Source organism: Ambystoma mexicanum, chromosome 6q, assembly GCF_040938575.1.
Source record: "Ambystoma mexicanum isolate Mex_15411 chromosome 6q, UKY_AmexF1_1, whole genome shotgun sequence".
NCBI lineage: Eukaryota > Metazoa > Chordata > Amphibia > Caudata > Ambystomatidae > Ambystoma > Ambystoma mexicanum.
This window is the reverse complement of record NC_090937.1, coordinates 265,615,220-265,641,230: the sequence shown is the minus strand read 5'-3', so window position 1 is coordinate 265,641,230 and position 26,011 is coordinate 265,615,220.

Below are 26,011 nucleotides of genomic sequence, written 5' to 3'. Positions count from 1 at the left end.
CCAGGCTGCAAATGATTTTGGGATATTCAGAGCTATCTGACACAGTTTTTAGGCCACCAACATTTTCTGGACTTTAGGGGGTCTAGGATGCCTGTAAACCCCTTTTTTGGGCCTTCAAAGTTTTGAACCTTTTTGCAGGCGTAAGATGCATTTTAAGGGCTTTTGTGGGCTACTAACATATTCTGGACTTTCAGGGGTGTAGGATGCATTTTTTGTGCCAAAAATATTTTTGGGAATTTCAGGGGTCTGGGATGCGAGTTAATGCCCCTTTCATGCTGCAAATGATTTTGGGACATGGAGAGCTCTCTGGCACAGTTTTTGGGCCAACAACTTTTTCTGGATTTTAGGGGGTCTAGGATGCCCGTAAACCCCTTTTTTGGTCCTTCAAAGTTTTGAACCTTTTTGCAGGCCGAAAATGCATTTTAAGGCCTTTTTTGGGATGCTAACATATTCTGAACTTTCAGGGGTGTAGGATACATTTTTTGTGCGAAAATATTTGTGGGAAATTTAGTGGTCTATGAAGCGGGGTAATGCCCCTTTCAGGCTGCAAATGATGTTGGGACATGGAGAGCTCTCTGGCACAGTTTTTGGGCCACCAACATTTTCTGGACTTGAGGGGGTCTAGGATGCCTGTAAACCCCTTTTTTGGGCCTTCAAAGTTTTCAACATTTTTGCAGGCCTAAGATGCATTTTTAGGCATTTTTTGGGCTGCTAACATATACTGAACTTTCAAGGGTGTAGGATGCATTTTTTTGTGCCAAAAATATTTTTGGGAATTTCAGGGGTCTGGGATGCGGGTTAATGCCCCTTTCAGGCTGCAAATGTTTTTCGGATACTCAGAGCTATCTGACACAGTTATTAGTCCACCAATATTTCCTGGACTTTAGGGGGTCTAGTATGCCTGTAAACCCCTTTTTTGGGCCTTCAAAGTGTTCAACATTTTTGCAGGCCTAAGATGCATTTTAAGGCCTTTTGGGCTGCTAACATATTATGAACTTGCAGGGGTGGAGGATGCATTTTTTGTGCCAAAAATAATTTTGGGAATTTCAGTGGTCTAGGATGCGGGTTAATGCCCCTTTCAGGCTGCAAATTATTTTGGGACATGTAGCGCTCTCTGGCACAGTTTTTGGGCCACCAACATTTTCTGGACTTTAGGGGGTCTAGGATGCCTGTAAACCCCTTTTTTGGGCCTTCAAAGTTTTCAACATTTTTGCAGGCCTAAGATGCATTTTTAGTCCTGCTAACATATACTGAACTTTCAAGGGTGTAGGATACATTTTTTGTGCAAAAATATTTTTGGGAATTTCAGGGGTCTGGGATGCAGGTTAATGCCCCTTTCAGGCTGCAAATGTTTTTGGGATATTCAGAGCTATCTGACACAGTTTTAGGCCACCAATATTTTCTGGACTTTAGGAGGTCTAGAATGCCTGTAAACCTCTTTTGTGGGCCTTCAAAGCTTTGAACATTTTTGCAAGCCTAAGATGCATTTTTAGGCCTTTTTTGGGCTGCTAACATATTCTGAACTTGCAGGGGTGTAGGATGCATTTTTTGTGCCAAAATATTTTTGGGAATTTCAGGGGTCTGGGATGCGGGTTAATGCCCCCTCCAGGCTGCAAATGTTTTTGGGATATTCAGAGCTATCTGACACAGTTTTTAGGCCACCAATATTTTCTGGACTTTGGGGGGTCTAGGATGCCTGTAAACCATTTTTTTGGGCCTTCAAAGTTTTCAACATTTTTGCAGGCCTAAGATCCATTTTAAGACCTTTTTTGGGCTGCTAACATATTCTGAACTTGCAGGGGTGTAGGATGTATTTTTTGTGCCAAAATATTTTTGGGAATTTTAGTGGTCTATGATGCGGGTTAATGCCCCTTTCAGGCTGCAAATGATTTTGGGACATGAAGCGCTCTCTGGCACAGTTTTTGGGCCACCAACATTTTCTGGACTTTAGGGGGTCTAGGATGCCTGTAAACCCCTTTTTTGGGCCTTCAAAGTTTTCAACATTTTTGCAGGCCTAAGATGCATTTTAAGGCAAATGTTTTTGGGATATTCAGAGCTATCTGACACAGTTTTTAGGCCACCAATATTTTCTGGACTTTAGGAGGTCTAGGATGCATGTAAACCCCTTTTTTGGTCCTTCAAAGTTTTCAACCTTATTGCACGCCGAAAATACATTTTAAGGCCTTTTTTGGGCTGCTAACATATTATGAACTTACAGGGGTGTAGGATGCATTTTTTGTGCCAAAATATTTTTGGGAATTTTAGTGGTCTATGATGCGGGTTAATGCCCCTTTCAGGTTGCAAATGATTTTGGGACATGTAGAGCTCTCTGGCACAGTTTTTGGGCCACCAACATTTTCTGGACTTTAGTGGGTCTAGGATGCCTGTAAACCCCTTTTTTGGTCCTTTAAAGTTTTCAACATTTTTGCAGGCCGAAAATACATTGTAAGGCTTTTTTTGGGCTGCTAACATATTCTGAACTTGCAGGGGTGTAGGATGCATTTTTTGTGCCAAAATATTTTGGGGAATTTCAGGGGTCTGGGATGCAGGTTAATGCCCCTTTCAGGCTGCAAATGTTTTTGGGATATTCAGAGCTATCTGACACAGTTTTAGGCCACCAATATTTTCTGGACTTTAGGGGGTCTAGGATGCCTGTAAACCCCTTTTTTGGTCCTTTAAAGTATTCAACCTTTTTGCAGGCCGAAAATGCATTTTAAGGCCTTTTTTGGGCTGCTAACATATTATGAACTTGCAGGGGTGTAGGATGCATTTTTTGTGCCAAAATATTTTTGGGAATTTTAGTGGTCTATGATGTGGGTTAATGCCCCTTTCAGGCTGCAAATGATTTTCGGACATGCAGAGCTCTCTGGCACAGTTTTGGGGCCACCAACATTTTCTGGACTTTAGGGGGTCTAGGATGCCTGTAAACCCCTTTTTTGGGCCTTCAAAGTTTTCAACATTTTTGCAGGCCTAAGATGCATTTTAAGGCAAATGTTTTTGGGATATTCAGAGCTATCTGACACAGTTTTTAGGCCACCAATATTTTCTGGACTTTAGGAGGTCTAGGATGCATGTAAACCCCTTTTTTGGTCCTTCAAAGTTTTCAACCTTATTGCATGCCGAAAATGCATTTTAAGGCCTTTTTTGGGCTGCTAACATATTATGAACTTTCAGGGGTGTAGGATACTTTTTTTGTGCCAAAATATTTGTGGGAATTTTAGTGGTCTATGAAGCGGGTTAATGCCCCTTTCAGGCTGCAAATGATGTTGGGACATGGAGAGCTCTCTGGCACAGTTTTTGGGCCACCAACATTTTCTGGACTTTAGGGGGTCTAGGATGCCTGTAAACCCCTTTTTTAGGCCTTCAAAGTTTTCAACCTTTTTGCAGGCCGAAAATGCATTTTAAGGCCTTTTTTTGGGCTGCTAACATATTCTGAACTTGCATGGGTGTATGATGCATTTTTTGTACCAAAATATTTTTGGGAATTTTACTGGTCTATGATGCGGGTTGATGCCCATTTCAGGTTGCAAATGATTTTGGGACATGTAGAGCTCTCTGGCACAGTTTTTGGGCCACCAACATTTTCTGGACTTTAGTGGGTCTAGGATGCCTGTAAACCCCTTTCTTGGTCCTTCAAAGTTTTCAACCATTTTGCAGGCCGAAAATGCATTTTAAGGCCTTTTTTGGGATGCTAAGGGTGTTGGATACATTTTTTGTGCCAAAATATTTTTGGGAATTTTAGTGGTCTATGAAGCGGGTTAATGCCCCTTTCAGGCTGCAAATGATTTTGGGACATGGAGAGCTGTCTGGCACAGTTTTTGGACCACCAATATTTTCTGGACTTAAGTGGGTCTAGGATGCCTGTAAACCCCTTTTTTGGGCCTTCAAAGTTTTCAACATTTTTGCAGGCCTAGGATGCATTTTTAGGCCTTTTTGGGCTGCTAACATATACTGAATCTTCAAGGGTGTAGGATGCATTTTTTGTGCCAAAAATATTTTTGGGAATTTCAGGGGTCTGGGATGCGGGTTAATGCCCCTTCCAGGCTGCAAATGTTTTTGGGATATTCAGAGCTATCTGACAGTTTTTAGTCCACCAATATTTTCTGGACTTTAGGGGGTCTAGGATGCCTGTAAACCCCTTTTTTGGTCCTTCAAAGTTTTCAACCTTTTTGCAGGCCGAAAATGCATTTTAAGGCCTTTTTTGGGATGCTAACATATTCTGAACTTTCAGGGGTGTAGGATACATTTTTTGTGCCAAAATATTTGTGGGAATTTTAGTGGTCTATGAAGCGGGTTAATGCCCCTTTCAGGCTGCAAATGTTTTTGGGACATGCAGAGCTCTCTGGCACAGTTTTTGGGCCACCAATATTTTCTGGACTTTAGGAGGTCTAGAATGCCTGTAAACCTCTTTTTTGGGCCTTCAAAGTTTTGAACATTTTTGCAAGCCTAAAATGCATTTTTAGGCCTTTTTTGGGCTGCTAACATATCCTGAACTTTCAAGGGTGTAGGATGCATTTTTTGTGCAAAAAATATTTTTAGGAATTTCAGGGGTCTGGGATGCGGGTTAATACCCCCTCCAGGCTGCAAATGTTTTTGGGATGTTCAGAGCTATCTGACACAGTTTTTAGGCCACCAATATTTTCTGGACTTTAGGGGGTCTAGGATGCCTGTAAACCCCTTTTTTGGTCCTTCAAAGTATTCAACCTTTTTGCAGGCCGAAAATGCATTTTAAGGCCTTTTTTGGGCTGCTAACATATTATGAACTTGCAGGGGTGTAGGATGCATTTTTTGTGCCAAAATATTTTTGGGAATTTTAGTGGTCTATGATGTGGGTTAATGCCCCTTTCAGGCTGCAAATGATTTTCGGACATGCAGAGCTCTCTGGCACAGTTTTGGGGCCACCAACATTTTCTGGACTTTAGGGGGTCTAGGATGCCTGTAAACCCCTTTTTTGGGCCTTCAAAGTTTTCAACATTTTTGCAGGCCTAAGATGCATTTTAAGGCAAATGTTTTTGGGATATTCAGAGCTATCTGACACAGTTTTTAAGCCACCAATATTTTCTGGACTTTAGGAGGTATAGGATGCATGTAAACCCCTTTTTTGGTCCTTCAAAGTTTTCAACCTTATTGCATGCCGAAAATGCATTTTAAGGCCTTTTTTGGGCTGCTAACATATTATGAACTTTCAGGGGTGTAGGATACTTTTTTTGTGCCAAAATATTTGTGGGAATTTTAGTGGTCTATGAAGCGGGTTAATGCCCCTTTCAGGCTGCAAATGATGTTGGGACATGGAGAGCTCTCTGGCACAGTTTTTGGGCCACCAACATTTTCTGGACTTTAGGGGGTCTAGGATGCCTGTAAACCCCTTTTTTGGGCCTTCAAAGTTTTCAACCTTTTTGCAGGCCGAAAATGCATTTTAAGGCCTTTTTTTGGGCTGCTAACATATTCTGAACTTGCATGGGTGTATGATGCATTTTTTGTACCAAAATATTTTTGGGAATTTTACTGGTCTATGATGCGGGTTGATGCCCATTTCAGGTTGCAAATGATTTTGGGACATGTAGAGCTCTCTGGCACAGTTTTTGGGCCACCAACATTTTCTGGACTTTAGTGGGTCTAGGATGCCTGTAAACCCCTTTTTTGGTCCTTCAAAGTTTTCAACCATTTTGCAGGCCGAAAATGCATTTTAAGGCCTTTTTTGGGATGCTAAGGGTGTTGGATACATTTTTTGTGCCAAAATATTTGTGGGAATTTTAGTGGTCTATGAAGAGGGTTAATGCCCCTTTCAGGCTGCAAATGATTTTGGGACATGGAGAGCTGTCTGGCACAGTTTTTGGACCACCAATATTTTCTGGACTTTAGTGGGTCTAGGATGCCTGTAAACCCCTTTTTTGGGCCTTCAAAGTTTTCAACATTTTTGCAGGCCTAGGATGCATTTTTAGGCCTTTTTGGGCTGCTAACATATACTGAATCTTCAAGGGTGTAGGATGCATTTTTTGTGCCAAAAATATTTTTGGGAATTTCAGGGGTCTGGGATGCGGGTTAATGCCCCTTCCAGGCTGCAAATGTTTTTGGGATATTCAGAGCTATCTGACAGTTTTTAGTCCACCAATATTTTCTGGACTTTAGGGGGTCTAGGATGCCTGTAAACCCCTTTTTTGGTCCTTCAAAGTTTTCAACCTTTTTGCAGGCCGAAAATGCATTTTAAGGCCTTTTTTGGGATGCTAACATATTCTGAACTTTCAGGGGTGTAGGATACATTTTTTGTGCCAAAATATTTGTGGGAATTTTAGTGGTCTATGAAGCGGGTTTATGCCCCTTTCAGGCTGCAAATGATGTTGGGACATGGAGAGTTCTCTGGCACAGTTTTTGGGCCACCAGCATTTTCTGGACTTTAGGGGTCTAGGATGCCTCTAAACCCCTTTTTTGGGCCTTCAAAGTTTTCAACATTATTGCAGGCCTAAGATGCATTTTTAGGCCTGCTAACATATACTGAACTTTCAAGGGAGTAGGATGCATTTTTTGTGCCAAAAATATTTTTTGGAGTTTCAGGGGTGTGGGAAGCAGGTTAATGCCCCTTTCAGGCTGCAAATGTTTTTGGGATATTCAGAGCTATCTGACAGTTTTTAGGCCACCAATATTTTCTGGACTTTAGGAGGTCTAGGATGCCTGTAAACCCCTTTTTTGGTCCTTCAAAGTTTTCAACCTTTTTGCAGGCTGAAAATGCATTTTAAGGCCTTTTTTGAGCTGCTAACATATTATGAACTTGCAGGGGTGTAGGATGCATTTTTTGTGCCAAAATATTTTTGGGAATTTTAGTGGTCTATGATGTGGGTTAATGCCCCTTTCAGGCTGCAAATGCTTTTGGGACATGCAGAGCTCTCTGGCACAGTTTTTGGGCCACCAACATTTTCTGGACCTTAGGGGGTCTAGGATGCCTGTAAACCCCTTTTTTGGTCCTTCAAAGTTTTCAACCTTTTTGCAGGCCGAAAATGCATTTTAAGGCCTTTTTTGGGCTGCTAACATATACTGAACTTTCAAGGGTGTAGGATGCATTTTTTGTGCCAAAAATATTTTTGGGAATTTCAGGGGTCTGGGATGCGGGTTAATGCCCCTTCCAGGCTGCAAATGTTTTTGGGATATTCAGAGCTATCTGACAGTTTTTAGGCCACCAATATTTTCTGGACTTTAGGGGGTCTAGGATGCCTGTAAACCCCTTTTTTGGTCCTTCAAAGTTTTCAACCTTTTTGCAGGTCGAAAATGCATTTTAAGGTCTTTTTTGGGATGCTAACATATTCTGAACTTTCAGGGGTGTAGGATACATTTTTTGTGCCAAAATATTTGTGGGAATTTTAGTGGTCTATGAAGCGGGTTAATGCCCCTTTCAGGCTGCAAATGATGTTGGGACATGGAGAGCTCTCTGGCACAGTTTTTGGGCCACCAACATTTTCTGGACTTTAGGGGGCTAGGATGCCTGTAAACCCCTTTTTTGGGCCTTCAAAGTTTTCAACATTTTTGCAGGCCTAAAATGCATTTTTAGGCCTTTTTTTGGGCTGCTAACATATACTGAACTTTCAAGGGTGTAGGATGCATTTTTTGTGCCAAAAATATTTTTGGGAATTTCAGGGGTCTGGGATGCGGGTTAATGCCCCTTTCAGGCTGCAAATGTTTTTGGGATATTCAGAGCTATCTGACACAGTTTTTAGGCCACCAATATTTTCTGGACTTTGGGGGGTCTAGGATGCCTGTAAACCCCTTTTTTGGGCCTTCAAAGTTTCCAACCTTTTTGCAGGCCGAAAATGCATTTTAAGGCCTTTTTTGGGCTGCTAACATATTCTGAACTTGAGGTGGTGTAGGATGCATTTTTTGTGCCAAAATATTTTTGGGAATTTTAGTGGTCTATGATCCGGGTTAATGCCCCTTTCAGGCTGCAAATGATTTTGGGACATGTAGCGCTCTCTGGCACAGTTTTTGGGCCACCAACATTTTCTGGACTTTAGGGGGTCTAGGATGCCTGTAAACCCCTTTTTTGGTCCTTCAAAGTTTTCAACATTTTTGCAGGCCGAAAATACATTTTAAGGCCTTTTTTGGGCTGCTAACATATTCTGAACTTTCAAAGGTGTAGGATGCATTGTTTGTGCCAAAATATTTGTGGGAATTTTAGTGGTCTATGAAGCGGGTTAATGCCCCTTTCAGGCTGCAAATGATGTTGGGACATGGAGAGCTCTCTGGCACAGTTTTTGGGCCACCAACATTTTGTGGACTTTAGGGGGTCTAGGATGCCTGTAAATCCCTTTTTTGGGCCTTCAAAGTTTTCAACATTTTTGCAGGCCTAGGATGCATTTTAAGGCAAATGTTTTTGGGATGTTCAGAGCTATCTGACACAGTTTTTAGGCCACCAATATTTTCTGGACTTTAGGAGGTCTAGGATGCCTGTAAACCCATTTTTTGGTCCTTCAAAGTTTTCAACCTTTTTGCTGGCCTAAGATGCATTTTTAGGCCTGCTAACATATACTGAACTTTCAAGGGTGTAGGATGCATTTTTTGTGCCAAAAATATTTTTGGGAATTTCAGGGGTCTGGGATGCAGGTTAATGCCCCTTTCAGGCTGCAAATGTTTTTGGGATATTCAGAGCTATCTGACACAGTTTTTAGGCCACCAATATTTTCTGGACTTTGGGGGGTCTAGGATGCCTCTAAACCCCTTTTTTGGTCCTTCGAAGTTTTCAACCTTTTTGCAGGCCGAAAATGCATTTTAAGGCCTTTTTTGGGCTGCTAACCTATTCTGAACTTGCAGGGGTGTAGGATGCATTTTTTGTGCCAAAATATTTTTGGGAATTTTATTGGTCTATGATGTGGGTTAATGCCCCTTTCAGGCTGCAAATGCTTTTGGGACATGCAGAGCTATCTGACAGTTTTTAGGCCACCAATATTTTCTGGACTTTAGGAGGTCTAGGATGCCTGTAAACCCCTTTTTTGGTCCTTCAAAGTTTTCAACCTTTTTGCAGGCTGAAAATGCATTTTAAGGCCTTTTTTGGGCTGCTAACATATTATGAACTTGCAGGGGTGTAGGATGCATTTTTTGTGCCAAAATATTTTTGGGAATTTTAGTGGTCTATGATGTGGGTTAATGCCCCTTTCAGGCTGCAAATGCTTTTGGGACATGCAGAGCTCTCTGGCACAGTTTTTGGGCCACCAACATTTTCTGGACTTTAGGGGGTCTAGGATGCCTGTAAACCCCTTTTTTGGTCCTTCAAAGTTTTCAACCTTTTTGCAGGCCGAAAATGCATTTTAAGGCCTTTTTTGGGCTGCTAACATATTCTGAACTTTCAGGGGTGTAGGATACTTTTTTTGTGCCAAAATATTTTTGGGAATTTTAGTGGTCTATGAAGCGGGTTAATGCCCCTTTCAGGCTGCAAATGATGTTGGGACATGGAGAGCTCTCTGGCACAGTTTTTGGGCCACCAACATTTTCTGGACTTTAGGGGGTCTAGGATGCCTGTAAACCCCTTTTTTGGGCCTTCAAAGTTTTCAACATTTTTGCAGGCCTAAGATGCATTTTTAGGCCTTTTTTTGGGCTGCTAACATATACTGAACTTTCAAGGGTGTAGGATGCATTTTTTGTGCCAAAAATATTTTTGGGAATTTCAGGGGTCTGGGATGCGGGTTAATGCCCATTCCAGGCTGCAAATGTATTTGGGATATTCAAAGCTATCTGACAGTTTTTAGGCCACCAATATTTTCTGGACTTTAGGGGGTCTAGGATGCCTGTAAACCCCTTTTTTGGTCCTTCAAAGTTTTCAACCTTTTTGCAGGCCGAAAATGCATTTTAAGGTCTTTTTTGGGATGCTAACATATTCTGAACTTTCAGGGGTGTAGGATGCATTTTTTGGGAATTTCAGGGGTCTGGGATGCGGGTTAATGCCCCTTTCAGGCTGCAAATGTTTTTGGGATATTCAGAGCTATCTGACACAGTTTTTAGGCCACCAATATTTTCTGGACTTTGGGGGGTCTAGGATGCCTGTAAACCCCTTTTTTGGTCCTTCAAAGTTTTCAACCTTTTTGCAGGCTGAAAATGCATTTTAAGGCCTTTTTTGGGCTGCTAACATATTATGAACTTGCAGGGGTGTAGGATGCATTTTTTGTGCCAAAATATTTTTGGGAATTTTAGTGGTCTATGATGTGGGTTAATGCCCCTTTCAGGCTGCAAATGCTTTTGGGACATGCAGAACTCTCTGGCACAGTTTTTGGGCCACCAACATTTTCTGGACTTTAGGGGGTCTAGGATGCCTGTAAACCCCTTTTTTGGTCCTTCAAAGTTTTCAACCTTTTTGCAGGCCGAAAATGCATTTTAAGGCCTTTTTTGGGCTGCTAACATATTCTGAACTTTCAGGGGTGTAGGATACTTTTTTTGTGCCAAAATATTTTTGGGAATTTTAGTGGTCTATGAAGCGGGTTAATGCCCCTTTCAGGCTGCAAATGATGTTGGGACATGGAGAGCTCTCTGGCACAGTTTTTGGGCCACCAACATTTTCTGGACTTTAGGGGGTCTAGGATGCCTGTAAACCCCTTTTTTGGCCTTCAAAGTTTTCAACATTTTTGCAGGCCTAAGATGCATTTTTAGGCCTTTTTTTGGGCTGCTAACATATACTGAACTTTAAAGGGTGTAGGATGCATTTTTTGTGCCAAAACATTTTCTGGACTTTAGGAGGTCTAGGATGCTTGTAAACCCCTTTTTGGGCCTTCTAAGTTTTCAACATTTTTGCCGGCGTAAGATGCATTTTTAGGCCTTTTTTGGGCTGCTAACATATACTGAACTTTCAATGGTGTATGATGCATTTTCTGTGCCAAAAGTATTTTTGGGAATTTCAGGGATCTGGGATGCAGGATAATCCCTATTCAGGATGCAAATGTTTTTGGGGTATTCAGAGCTATCTGACAGTTTTTAGGCCACCAATATTTTCTGGACTTTAGGGGGTCTAGGATGCCTGTAAACCCCTTTTTTGGTCCTTCAAAGTTTTCAACCTTTTTGCAGGCCGAAAATGCATTTTAAGGTCTTTTTTGGGATGCTAACATATTCTGAACTTTCAGGGGTGTAGGATGCATTTTTTGGAAATTTCAGGGGTCTGGGATGCGGGTTAATGCCCCTTCCAGGCTGCAAATGTTTTTGGGATATTCAAAGCTATCTGACAGTTTTTAGGCCACCAATATTTTCTGGACTTTAGGGGGTCTAGGATGCCTGTAAACCCCTTTTTTGGTCCTTCAAAGTATTCAACCTTTTTGCAGGCCGAAAATGCATTTTAAGGCTTTATTTGGGCTGCTAACATATTCTGAACTTGCAGTGGTGTAGGATGCATTTTTTGTGCCAAAATATTTTTGGGAATTTTAGTGGTCTATGATCCGGGTTAATGCCCCTTTCAGGCTGCAAATGATTTTGGGACATGTAGCGCTCTGGCACAGTTTTTGGGCCACCAACATTTTCTGGACTTTAGGGGGTCTAGGATGCCTGTAAACCCCTTTTTTGGGCCTTCAAAGTTTTCAACCTTTTTGCAGGCCAAAAATGCATTTTAAGGCCTTTTTTGGGCTGCTAACATATTCTGAACTTGCATGGGTGTATGATGCATTTTTTGTGCCAAAATATTTTTGGGAATTTTACTGGTCTATGATGCGGGTTGATGCCCATTTCAGGTTGCAAATGATTTTGGGACATGTAGAGCTCTCTGGCACAGTTTTTGGGACACCAACATTTTCTGGACTTTAGGGGGTCTAGGATGCCTGTAAACCCCTTTTTTGGTCCTTCAAAGTTTTCAACATTTTTGCAGGCCGAAAATACATTTTAAGGCCTTTTTTGGGCTGCTAACATATTCTGAACTTGCAGGGGTGTAGGATGCATTTTTTGTGCCAAAATATTTTTGGCAATTTTAGTGGTCTATGATGCGGGTTAATGCCCCTTTCAGGCTGCAAATGATTTTGGGACATGCAGAGCTCTCTGGCACCGTTTTTGGGCCACCAACATTTTCTGGACTTTAGGGGGTCTAGGATGCCTGTAAACCCCTTTTTTGGTCCTTCAAAGTTTTCAACCTTTTTGCATGCCTAAAATGCATTTTAAGGCCTTTTTTGGGCTGCTAACATATACTGAACTTTCAAAGGTGTAGGATGCATTGTTTGTGCCAAAAATATTTTTGGGAATTTCAGGGGTCTGGGATGCGGGTTAATGCCCCTTCCAGGCTGCAAATGTTTTTGGGATATTCAGAGCTATCTGACACAGTTTTTAGGCCACCAATATTTTCTGGACTTTGGGGGGTCTAGGATGCCTGTAAACCCCTTTTTTGGGCCTCCAAAGTTTTCAACATTTTTGCAGGCCTAAGATGCATTTTAAGACCTTTTTTGGGCTGCTAACCTATTCTGAACTTGCAGGGGTGTAGGATGTATTTTTTGTGCCAAAATATTTTTGGGAATTTTAGTGGTCTATGATGCGGGTTAATGCCCCTTTCAGGCTGCAAATGATTTTGGGACATGTAGCGCTCTCTGGCACAGTTTTTGGGCCACCAACATTTTCTGGACTTTAGGGGGTCTAGGACGCCTGTAAACCCCTTTTTTGGTCCTTCAAAGTTTTCAACCTTTTTGCAGGCCTAAGATGCATTTTAAGGCCTTTTTTGGGCTGCTAACATATTCTGAACTTGCAGGGGTGTAGGATGCATTTTTTGTGCCAAAATATTTTTGGGAATTTTAGTGGTCTATGGTGTGGGTTAATGCCCCTTTCAGGCTGCAAATGATTTTCGGACATGCAGAGCTCTCTGGCACAGTTTTTGGGCCACCAACATTTTCTGGACTTTCGGGGGTCTAGGATGCCTGTAAACCCCTTTTTTGGGCCTTCAAAGTTTTGAACATTTTTGCAGGCCTAAGATGCATTTTTAGGCCTTTTTTGGGCTGCTAACATATACTGAACCTTCAAGGGTGTAGGGTGCAATTTTTGTGCCAAAAATATTTTTGGGAATTTCAGGGGTCTGGGATGCGGGTTAATGCCCCTTTCAGGCTGCAAATGTTTTTGGGTTATTCAGAGCTTTCTGACACAGTTTTCAGGCCACCAATATTTTCTGGACTTTAGGGGGTCTAGGATGCCTGTAAACCCCTTTTTTGTGCCAAAAGTATTTTTGGGAATTTTAGTGGTCCATGATGCGTGTTAATGCCCCTTTCAGGCTGCAAACGATTTTGGGACATGCAGAGCTCTCTGGCAAAGTTTTTGGGCCACCAACATTTTCTGGACTTTAGGGGGTCTAGGATGCCTGTAAACCCCTTTTTTGGGCCTTCAAAGTTTTCAACATTTTTGCAGGCCTAAGATGCATTTTAAGGCCTTTTTTGGGCTGCTAACATATACTGAACTTTCAGGGGTGTAGGATGCATTTTTTTTTGCCAAAAATAGTTTTGGGAATTTCAGTGGTCTAAGATGCGGGTTAATGCCCCTTTCAGGCTGCAAATGATTTTGGGACAAGTCTGGCACAGTTTTTGAGCCACCAACATTTTCTGGACTTAAGGGGGTCTAGGATGCCTGTAACCCCCTTTTTTGGGCCTTCAAAGTGTTCAACATTTTTGCACACCTAAGATGCATTTCTAGGCCTTTTTTGGGCTGCTAACATATACTGAACTTTCAAGGGTGTAGGATGCATTTTTTGTGCCAAAAGTATTTTTGGGAATTTCAGTGGTCTAGGATGCGGGTTAATGCCCCTTTCAGGCTGCAAATGATTTTGGAACATGCAGAGCTCTCTGGCACAGTTTTTGGGCCACCAATATGTTGTGGACTTTAGGGGTCTAGGATGCCTGTAAACCACTTTTTTTGGCCTTCAAAGTTTTCAACATTTTTGCAGGCCTAAGATGCATTTCTAGGCCTTTTTTGGGCTGCTAACATATACTGAACTTTCAAGGGTGTAGGATGCATTTTTTGTGCCAAAAGTATTTTTGGGAATTTCAGTGGTCTAGGATGCGGGTTAATGCCCCTTTCAGGCTGCAAATGATTTTGGGACATGGAGAGCTCTCTGGCACAGTTTTTGGGCAACCAACATTTTCTGGACTTTAGGGGGTCTAGGATGCCTGTAAACCCTTTTTTGGGCCTTCAAAGTTTTCAACATTTATGCAGGCCTAAGATGCACTTTTAGGCATTTTTTGGACTGTTAACATATTCTGAACTTTCAGGGGTGTAGGATGCACTTTTTGTGCCAAAAATATTTTTGGGAATTTCAGGGGTCTGGGATGCGAGTTAATGCCCCTTTCAGGCTGCAAATGTTTTTGGGGTATTCAGAGCTATCTGACAGTTTTTAGGCCACCAATATTTTCTGGACTTTAGGGGTCTAGGATGCCTGTAAACCCCTTTTTTGGTCCTTCAAAGTTTTCAACCTTTTTGCAGTCCGAAAATGCATTTTAAGGCCTTTTTTGGGCTGCTAACATATTCTGAACTTTCAGGGGAGTAGGATGCATTTTTTGTGCCAAAAATAGTTTTGGGAATTTCAGTGGTCTAGGATGCGGGTTAATGCCCCTTTCAGGCTGCAAATGATTTTGGGACATGGAGAGCTCTCTGGCACAGTTTTTGGGCCAACAACATTTTCTGGACTTTGGGGGGTCTAGGATGCCTGTAAACCCCTTTTTTGGGCCTTCAAAGTTTTCAACATTTTTGCAGGCCTAAGATGCATTTTAAGGCAAATGTTTTTGGGATATTCAGAGCTATCTGACACAGTTTTTAGGCCACCAATATTTTCTGGACTTTAGGAGGTCTAGGATGCCTGTGAATCCCTTTTTTGGGCCTTCAAAGTTTTGAACATTTTTGCAGGCCTAAGATGCATTTTTAGGCATTTTTTGGGCTGCTAACATATACTGAACTTTCAAGGGTGTAGGGTGCATTTTTTGTGCCAAAAATATTTTTGGGAATTTCAGGGGTCTGGGATGCGGGTTAATGCCCCTTTCAGGCTGCAAATGTTTTTGGGTTATTCAGAGCTATCTGACACAGTTTTCAGGCCACCAATATTTTCTGGACTTTAGGGGGTCTAGGATGCCTGTAAACCCCTTTTTTGGTCCTTCAAAGTTTTAAACCTTTTTGCAGGCCGAAAATGCATTTTAAGGCCTTTTTTGGGCTGCTAACATATTCCGAACTTGCAGGGGTGTAGGATGCATTTTTTGTGCCAAAAGTATTTTTGGGAATTTTAGTGGTCCATGATGCGTGTTAATGCCCCTTTCAGGCTGCAAATGATTTTGGGACATGCAGAGCTCTCTGGCAAAGTTTTTGGGCCACCAACATTTTCTGGACTTTAGGGGGTCTAGGATGCCTGTAAACCCCTTTTTTGGGCCTTCAAAGTTTTCAACATTTTTGCAGGCCTAAGATGCATTTTAAGGCCTTTTTAGGGCTGCTAACATATACTGAACTTTCAGGGGTGTAGGATGCATTTTTTTGTGCCAAAAATAGTTTTGGGAATTTCAGTGGTCTAAGATGCGGGTTAATGCCCCTTTCAGGCTGCAAATGATTTTGGGACAAGTCTGGCACAGTTTTTGAGCCACCAACATTTTCTGGACTTAAGGGGGTCTAGGATGCCTGTAACCCCCTTTTTTGGGCCTTCAAAGTTTTCAACATTTTTGCACACCTAAGATGCATTTCTAGGCCTTTTTTGGGCTGCTAACATATACTGAACTTTCAAGGGTGTAGGATGCATTTTTTGTGCCAAAAGTATTTTTGGGAATTTCAGTGGTCTAGGATGCGGGTTAATGCCCCTTTCAAGCTGCAAATGATTTTGGAACATGCAGAGCTCTCTGGCAAAGTTTTTGGGCCACCAACATTTTCTGGACTTTCAGGGGTCTAGGATGCCTGTAACCCCCTTTTTTGGGCCTTCAAAGTTTTAAACATTTTTGCAGGCCTAAGATGCATTTCTAGGCCTTTTTTGGGCTGCTAACATATTCTGAACTTGCAGGGGTGTAGGATGCATTTTTTTGTGCCAAAAGTATTTTTGGGAATTTCATTGGTCTAGGATTCGGGTTAATGCCCCTTTCAGGCTGCAAATGATTTTGGGACATGCAGAGCTCTCTGGCACAGTTTTTGGGCCACCAATATGTTCTGGACTTTAGGGGTCTAGGATGCCTGTAAACCCCTTTTTTTGGCCTTCAAAGTTTTCAACATTTTTGCAGGCCTAAGATGCATTTTTAGGCCTTTTTCGGGCTGCTAACATATACTGAACTTTCAAGGGTGTAGGATGCATTTTTTGTGCCAAAAGTATTTTTGGGAATTTCAGTGGTCTAGGATGTGGGTTAATGCCCCTTTCAGGCTGCAAATGATTTTGGGACATGGAGAGCTCTCTGGCACAGTTTTTCGGCAACCAACATTTTCTGGACTTTAGGGAGTCTAGGATGCCTGTAAACCCTTTTTTGGGCCTTCAAAGTTTTCAACATTTATGCAGGCCTAAGATGCACTTTTAGGCATTTTTTGGACTGTTAACATATTCTGAACTTTCAGGGGTGTAGGATGCACTTTTTGTGCCAAAAATATTTTTGGGAATTTCAGGGGTCTGGGATGCGAGTTAATGCCCCTTTCAGGCTGCAAATGTTTTTGGGGTATTCAGAGCTATCTGACAGTTTTTAGGCCACCAATATTTTCTGGACTTTAGGGGTCTAGGATGCCTGTAAACCCCTTTTTTGGTCCTTCAAAGTTTTCAACCTTTTTGCAGTCCGAAAATGCATTTTAAGGCCTTTTTTGGGCTGCTAACATATTTTGAACTTTCAGGGGAGTAGGATGCATTTTTTGTGCCAAAAATAGTTTTGGGAATTTCAGTGGTCTAGGATGCGGGTTAATGCCCCTTTCAGGCTGCAAATGATTTTGGGACATGCAGAGCTCTCTGGCACAGTTTTTAAGCCACCAATATTTTCTGGACTTTAGGGGGTCTAGGATACCTGTAAACCACTTTTTTGGGCCTTCAAAGTTTTCAACATTTTTGCAGGCCTAAGATGCATTTTAAGGCCTTTTGGGCTGTTAACATATTCTGAACTTTCAGGGGAGTAGGATGCATTTTCTGTGCCAAAAATAGTTTTGGGAATTTCAGTGGTCTATGATGCGGGTTAATGCCCCTTTCAGGCTGCAAATGATTTTGGGACATGCAGAGCTCTCTGGCACAGTTTTTGGGCCAACAACATTTTCTGGACTTTAGGAGGTCTAGGATGCTTGTAAACCCCTTTTTGGGCCTTCTAAGTTTTCAACATTTTTGCCGGCGTAAGATGCATTTTTAGGCCTTTTTTGGGCTGCTAACATATACTGAACTTTCAATGGTGTATGATGCATTTTCTGTGCCAAAAGTATTTTTGGGAATTTCAGGGATCTGGGATGCAGGATAATCCCTATTCAGGATGCAAATGTTTTTGGGTAATTCAGAGCTATCTGACACAGTTTTTAGGCCACCACCATTTTCTGGACTTTAAGGGGTCTAGGATGCCTGTAAACCCCTTTTTTGGTCCTTCAAAGTTTTCAACCTTTTTGCCGGCTGAAAATGCATTGTAAGGCCTTTTTTTGGGCTGCTAACATATTATGAACTTGCAGGGGTGTAGGATGCAATTTTTGTGCTAAAATATTTTTGGGAATTTTAGTGGTCTATGATGCGGGTTAATGCCCCTTTCAGGCTGCAAATGATTTTGGGACATGCAGAGCTCTCTGGCACAGTTTTTGGGCCACCAACATTTTCTGGACTTTACGGGGTCTAGGATGCCTGTAAACCCCTTTTTTGAACCTTCAAAGTTTTCAACCTTTATACAGGCCGAAAATGCATTTTAAGGCCTTTTTTGGGCTGCTAACATATTCTGAACTTGCAGGAGTGTAGGGTGCATTTTTTGTGCCAAAATATTTTTGGGAATGTTAGTGGTCTATGATGCTGGTTAATGCCCCTTTCAGGCTGCAAACGATTTTGGGACATGTAGAGCTCTCTGGCACAGTTTTTGGGCCACCAACATTTTCTGGACTTTAGGGGGTCTAGGATGCCTGTAAACCCCTTTTTTGGGCCTTCAAAGTTTTCAACATTTTTGCAGGCCTAAGATGCATTTTTAGGCATTTTTTGGGATGCTAACATATACTGAACTTTCAAGGGTGTAGGATGCATTTTTTGTGACAAAAGTATTTTTGGGAATTTTAGTGGTCTGTGAAGCGGGTTAATGCCCCTTTCAGGCTACAAATGATTTTGGGACATGCAGAGCTCTCTGGCACATTTTTTGGGCCAACAACATTTTCTGGACTTTAGGAGGTCTAGGATGCTTGTAAACCCCTTTTTGGGCCTTCTAAGTTTTCAACATTTTTGCCGGCGTAAAATGCATTTTAGGCCTTTTTTGGGCTGATAACATATACTGAACTTTCAAGGGTGTAGGATGCATTTTTTGTGCCAAGATATTTTTGGGAATTTTAGTGGTCTTTGATGCAGGTTAATGCCCCTTTCAGGCTGCAAATGATTTTGGGACATGCAGAGCTCTCTGGCACAGTTTTTGGGCCACCAACATTTTCTAGACTTTAGGGGGTCTAGGATGCCTGTAAACCCCTTTTTTGGGCTTTCAAAATTTTCAACATTTTTGCAGGCCTAAGATGCATTTTAAGGCCTTTTGGGCTGCTAACATATTCTGAACTATCAGGTGTGTAGGATGCATTTTTTGTGCCAAAAATAGTTTTGGGAATTTCAGTGGTCTAGGATGCGGGTTAATGCCCCTTTCAGGCTGCAAATGATTTTGGGACATGGAGAGCTGTCTGGCACAGTTTTTGGACCATCAATATTTTCTGGACTTTAGGGGGTCTAGGATGCCTATAAACCCCTGTTTTGGTCCTTCAAAGTTTTCAACCTTTTTGCAGGCCGAAAATGCATTTTAAGGCATTTTTTGGGCTGCTAACATATTATGAACTTGCAGGGGTGTAGGATACATTTTTTGTGCCAAAATATTTTTGGGAATTTTAGTGGTCTATGATGCGGGTTAATGCCCCTTTCAGGCTGCAAATGATTTTGGGACATGCAGAGCTCTCTGGCACAGTTTTTGGGCCACCAAAATTTTCTGGACTTTAGGGGGTCTAGGATGCCTGTAAACCACTTTTTGGGCCCTCAAAGTTTTCAACATTTTTGCAGGCCTAAGATGCATTTTAAGGCCGTTTTTGGGCTGCTAACCTATACTGAACTTTCAAGGGTGTAGGATGCGTTTTTTGTGCCAAAAATATTTTTGGGAATTTCACGGGTCTGGGATGCGGGTTAATGCCCCTTTCAGGCTGCAAATGTTTTTGGGATATTCAGAGCTATCTGACACAGTTATTAGGCCACCAATATTTTCTGGACTTTATGGGGTCTAGGATGCCTGTAAACCCCTTTTTTGGGCCTTCAAAGTTGTCAACATTTTTGCAGGCCTAAGATGCATTTTAAGGCCTTTTTTGGGATGCTAACATATTCTGAACTATCAGGGGTGTAGGATGCATTTTTTGTGCCAAAAATAGTTTTGGGAATTTCAGTGGTCTATGATGCAGGTTAATGCCCCTTTCAGGCTGCAAATGATTTTGGGACATGCAGAGCCCTCTGACACAGTTTTTACGCCACCACCATTTTCTGGACTTTAGGGGGTCTAGGATGCCTGTAAACCCCTTTTTTGGGCCTTCAAAGTTTTCAACACTTTTGCAGGCCTAAGATGCATTTTTAGGCCTTTTTTGGGCTGCTAACATATACTGAACTTTCAAGGGTGTAGGATGCATTTTTTGTGCCAAAAGTATTTTTGGGAATTTCAGTGGTCTAGGATGCGGGTTAATGCCCCTTTCAGGCTGCAGATGATTTTGGGACATGGAGAGCTGTCTGGCACAGTTTTTGGACCACCAATATTTTCTGGACTTTAGGGGGTCTAGGATGCCTGTAAACCCCTTTTTTGGGCATTCAAAGTTTTCAACATTTTTGCAGGCCTAAAATGCATTTTTAGGCATTTTTTGGGAAGCTAACATATACTGAACTTTCAAGGGTGTAGGATGCATTTTTTGTGCCAAAAGTATTTTTGGGAATTTTAGTGGTCTATGAAGCGGGTTAATGCCCCTTTCAGGCTGCAAATGATTTTGGGACATGTAGAGCTCTCTGGCACAGTTTTTGGGCCACCAACATTTTCTGGACTTTATGGGGTCTAGGATGCCTGTAAACCCCTTTTTTGGGCCTTCAAAGTTGTCAACATTTTTGCAGGCCTAAGATGCATTTTAAGGCCTTTTTTGGGATGCTAACATATTCTGAACTATCAGGGGTGTAGGATGCATTTTTTGTGCCAAAAATAGTTTTGGGAATTTCAGTGGTCTATGATGCAGGTTAATGCCCCTTTCAGGCTGCAAATGATTTTGGGACATGCAGAGCCCTCTGACACAGTTTTTACGCCACCACCATTTTCTGGACTTTAGGGGGTCTAGGATGCCTGTAAACCCCTTTTTTGGGCCTTCAAAGTTTTCAACACTTTTGCAGGCCTAAGATGCATTTTTAGGCCTTTTTTGGGCTGCTAACATATACTGAACTTTCAAGGGTGTAGGATGCATTTTTTGTGCCAAAAGTATTTTTGGGAATTTCAGTGGTCTAGGATGCGGGTTAATGCCCCTTTCAGGCTGCAGATGATTTTGGGACATGGAGAGCTGTCTGGCACAGTTTTTGGACCACCAATATTTTCTGGACTTTAGGGGGTCTAGGATGCCTGTAAACCCCTTTTTTGGGCATTCAAAGTTTTCAACATTTTTGCAGGCCTAAAATGCATTTTTAGGCATTTTTTGGGAAGCTAACATATACTGAACTTTCAAGGGTGTAGGATGCATTTTTTGTGCCAAAAGTATTTTTGGGAATTTTAGTGGTCTATGAAGCGGGTTAATGCCCCTTTCAGGCTGCAAATGATTTTGGGACATGTAGAGCTCTCTGGCACAGTTTTTGGGCCACCAACATTTTCTGGACTTTAGGGGGTCTAGGATGCCTGTAAACCCCTTTTTTGGGCCTTCAAAGTTGTCAACCTTTTTGCAGGCCGAAAATGCATTTTAAGGCCTTTATTGGGCTGCTAACATATTATGAACTTGCAGGGGTGTAGGATGCATTTCTTGTGCCAAAATATTTTTGGGAATTTTAGTAGTCTATGATGCGGGTTAATGCCCCTTTCAGGCTGCAAATGATTTTGGGACATGCAGAGCTCTCTGGCACAGTTTTTGGGCCACCAACATTTTCTGGACTTTAGGGGGTCTAGGATGCCTGTGAATCCTTTTTTTGGGCCTTCAAAGTTTTCAACATTTTTGCAGGCCTAAGATGCATTTTTAGGCCTTTTTTGGGCTACTAACATATACTGAACTTTCAAGGGTGTAGGATGCATTTTTTGTGCCAAAAATATTTTTGGGAATTTCAGGGGTCTGGGATGCGGGTTAATGCCCCTTTCAGGCTGCAAATGATTTTGGGACATGCAGAGCTCTCTGGCGCAGTTTTTGGGCCATCAAAATTGTCTGGACTTTAGGGGGTCTAGGATGCCTGTAAAGCACTTTTTTGGGCCTTCAAAGTTTTCAACAGTTTTGTAGGCCTAAGATGCATTTTTAGGCATTTTTTGGGCTGCTAACCTATACTGAACTTTCAAGGGTGTAGGATGCATTTTTTGTGCCAAAAATATTTTTGGGAATTTCAGGGGTCTGGGATGCGGGTTAATGCCCCTTTCAGGCTGCAAATGTTTTTGGGATATTCAGTTATTAGGCCACCAATATTTTCTGGACTTTAGGGGGTCTAGGATGCCTGTAAACCCCTTTTTTGGGCCTTCAAAGTTTTCAACATTTTTGCAGGCCTAAGATGCATTTTAAGGACTTTTGGGCTGCTAACATATTCTGAACTATCAGGGGTGTAGGATGCATTTTTTGTGCCAAAAATAGTTTTGGGAATTTCAGTGGTCTAGCATGCGGGTTGATGCCCCTTTCAGGCTTCAAATGATTTTGGGACATGCAGAGCTCTCTGGCACCGTTTTTGGGCCAACAACATTTTCTGGACTTTGGGAGGTCTAGGATGCTTGTAAGCCCCTTTTTGGGCCTTCTAAGTTTTCAACATTTTTGCCGGCGTAAAATGCATTTCAGGCCTTTTTTGGGCTGATAACATATACTGAACTTTCAAGGGTATAGGATGCATTTTTTGTGGGAAGATATTTTTGGGAATTTTAGTGGTCTTTGATGCAGGTTAATGCCCCTTTCAGGATGCAAATGATTTTGGGACATGCAGAGCTCTCTGGCACAGTTTTTTGGCCACCAACATTTTCTAGACTTTAGGGGGGTCTAGGATGCCTGTAAACCACTTTTTTGGGCCTTCAAAGTTTTCAACATTTTTGCAGGCCTAAGATGCATTTTTAGGCATTTTTTGGGCTGCTAACATATACTGAACTTTCAAGGGTGTAGGATGCATTTTTTGTGCCAAAAATAGTTTTGGGAATTTCAGTGGTCTAGGATGCGGGTTAATGCCCCTTTCAGGCTGCAAATGATTTTGGGACATGGAGAGCTGTCTGGCACAGTTTTTAGGCCAGCAATATTTTCTGGACTTTAGGGGGTCTAGGATGCCTGTAACCCCCTTTTTTGGGCCTTCAAAGTTTTCAACATTTTTGCAGGCCTAAATGCATTTTAAGGTCTTTTTTGGGCTGCTAACATAGACTGAACTTTCAAGGGTCTAGGATGCGTTTTTTGTGCCAAAAGTATTTTTGGGAATTTCAGTGGTCTAGGATGCGGGTTAATGCCCCTTTCAGGCTGCAAATGATTTTGGGACATGCAGAGATCTCTGGCACAGTTTTTGGGCCACCAACATTTTCTGGACTTTAGGGGGTCTAGGATACCTGTAAACCCCTTTTTTGGGCCTTCAAAGTTTTCAACATTTTTGCAGGCCTAAAATGCATTTTTAGGCCTTTTTTGGGCTGCTATCATATACTCAACTTTCAAGGGTGTAGGATGCATTTTTTGTGCCAAAAATAGTTTTGGGAATTTCAGTGGTCTAGGATGCGGGTTAATGCCCCTTTCAGGCTGCAAATGATTTTGGGACATGGAGAGCTGTCTGGCACAGTTTTTGGACCACCAATATTTTCTGGACTTTAGGGGGTCTAGGATGCCTGTAAACCCCTTTTTTGGTCCTTCAAAGTTTTCAACCTTTTTGTAGGACGAAAATGCATGTTAAGGCCTTTTTTGGGCTGCTAACATATACTGAACTTTCAAGGGTGTAGGATGCATTTTTTGTGGCAAAAATATTTTTGGGAATTTCAGGGGTCTGGGATGCGGGTTAATGCCCCTTCCAGGCTGCAAATGTTTTTGGGATATTCAGAGCTATCTGACAGTTTTTAGGCCACCAATATTTTCTGGACTTTAGGGGGTCTAGGATGCCTGTAAACCCCTTTTTTGGTCCTTCAAAGTTTTCAACCTTTTTGCAGGACGAAAATGCATTTTAAGGCCTTTTTTGGGCTGCTAACATATTATGAACTTACAGGGGTGTAGGATGCATTTTTTGTGCTAAAATATTTTTGGGAATTTCAGTGGTCTATGATGCGGGTTAATGCCCCTTTCAGGCTGCAAATGATTTTGGGACATGCAGAGCTCTCTGGCACAGTTATTGGGCCACCAACATTTTCTGGACTTTAGGGGGTCTAGGATGCCTGTAAACCCCTTTTTTGGTCCTTCAAAGTTTTCAACCTTTTTGCAGGACGAAAATGCATTTTAAGGCCGTTTTTGGGCTGCTAACATATTATGAACTTACAGGGGTGTAGGATGCATTTTTGTGCTAAAATATTTTTGGGAATTTCAGTTGTCTATGATGCGGGTTAATGCCCCTTTCAGGCTATAAATGATTTTGGGACATGCAGAGCTCTCTGGCACAGTATTTGGGCCACCAACATTTTCTGGACTTTAGGGGGTCTAGGATGCCTGTAAACCACTTTTTTGGGCCTTCAAAGTTTTCAACATTTTTGCAGGCCTAAGATGCATTTTAAGGCCTTTTTTGGGCTGCTAACATATTCTGAACTTTCAGGGGTGTAGGATGCATTTTTTGTGCCAAAAATAGTTTTGGGAATTTCAGTGGTCTAGGATGCGGGTTAATGCCTCTTTCAGGCTGCAAATGATTTTGGGACATGCAGAGCTCTCTGGCACAATTTGTGGGCCACCAACATTTTCTGGACTTTAAGGGGTCTAGGATGCCTGTAACCCCCTTTTTTGGGCCTTCAAAGGTTTCAACATTTTTGCAGGCCTGAGATGCATTTTTAGGCCTTTTTTGGGCTGCTAACATATACTGAGCTTTCAAGGGTGTAGGATGCATTTTTTGTGCCAAAAGTATTTTTGGGAATTTCAGTGGTCTTGGATGCGGGTTAATGCCCCTTTCAGGCTGCAAATGATTTTGGGACATGCAGAGCTCTCTGGCACAGTTTTTAGGCCACCAACATTTTCTGGACTTTAAGGGGTCTAGGATGGCTGTAAACCCCTTTTTTGGGCCTTCAAAGTTTTCCAAATTTTTGCAGGCCTAAGATGCATTTTAAGGCCTTTTGGGCTGCTAACATTCTGAACTATCAGGGGTGTAGGATGCATTTTTTGTGCCAAAAATAGTTTTGGGAATTTCAGTGGTCTAGGATGCGGGTTAATGCCCCTTTCAGGCTGCAAATGATTTAGGGACATGTAGAGCTCTCTGGCACCGTTTTTGGGACTCCAACATTTTTTGGACTTTAGGGGGTCTAGGATGCCTGTAAACCCCTTTTTTGGGCCTTCAAAGTTTTGAACATTTTTGCAAGCCTAAGATGCATTTTTAGGCCTTTTTTGGTCTGCTAACATATACTGAACTTTCAAGGGTGTAGGATGCATTTTTTGTGCCAAAAATAGTTTTGGGAATTTCAGTGGTCTAGGATGCGGGTTAATGCCCCTTTCAGGCTGCAAATGATTTAGGGACATGTAGAGCTCTCTGGCACCGTTTTTGGGACTCCATCATTTTCTGGACTTTAGGGGGTCTAGGATGCCTGTAAACCCCTTTTTTGGGCCTTCAAAGTTTTCAACCTTTTTGCAGGACGAAAATGCATTTTAAGGCCTTTTTTGGGCTGCTAACATAATATGAACTTACAGGGGTGTAGGATGCATTCTTTGTGCTAAAATATTTTTGGGAATTTCAGTGGTCTATGATGCGGGTTAATGCCCCTTTCAGGCTGCAAATTATTTTGGGACATGCAGAGCTCTCTGGCACAGTATTTGAGCCACCAACATTTTCTGGACTTTAGGGGGTCTGGGATGCCTGTAAACCCCTTTTTTGGTCCTTCAAAGTTTTCAACCTTTTTGCAGGACGAAAATGCATTTAAAGGCCTTTTTTGGGCTGCTAACATATTATGAACTTACAGGGGTGTAGGATGCATTTTTTGTGCTAAAATATTTTTGGGAATTTTAGTGGTCTATAATGTGGGTTAATGCCCCTTTCAGGCTGCAAATGTTTTTGGGATATTCAGAGCTATCTGACACAGTTATTAGGCCACCAATATTTTCTGGACTTTAGGGGGTCTAGGATGCCTGTAACCCCCTTTTTTTGGGCCTTCAAAGTTTTCAACATTTTTGCAGGCCTAAAATGCATTTTAAGGCCTTTTGGGCTGCTAACATATTCTGAACTTTCAAGGGTGTAGGATGCATTTTTTGTGCCAAAAATATTTTTGGGAATTTCAGGGGTCTGGGATGCGGGTTAATGCCCCTTTCAGGCTGCAAATGATTTTGGGACATGCAGAGCTCTCTGGCACAGTTTTTGGGCCAGCAACATTTTCTGGACTTTAAGGGGTCTAGGATGCCTGTAACCCCCTTTTTTGGGCCTTCAAAGTTTTCAATATTTCTGCAGGCCTAAGATGCATTTTTAGGCCTTTTTTGGGCTGCTAACATATACTGAACTTTCAAGGGTGTAGGATGCATTTTTTGTGCCAAAAGTATTATTGGGAATTTCAGTGGTCTAGGATGCGGGTCAATGCCCCTTTCAGGCTGCAAATGATTTTGGGACATGGAGAGCTGTCTGGCACAG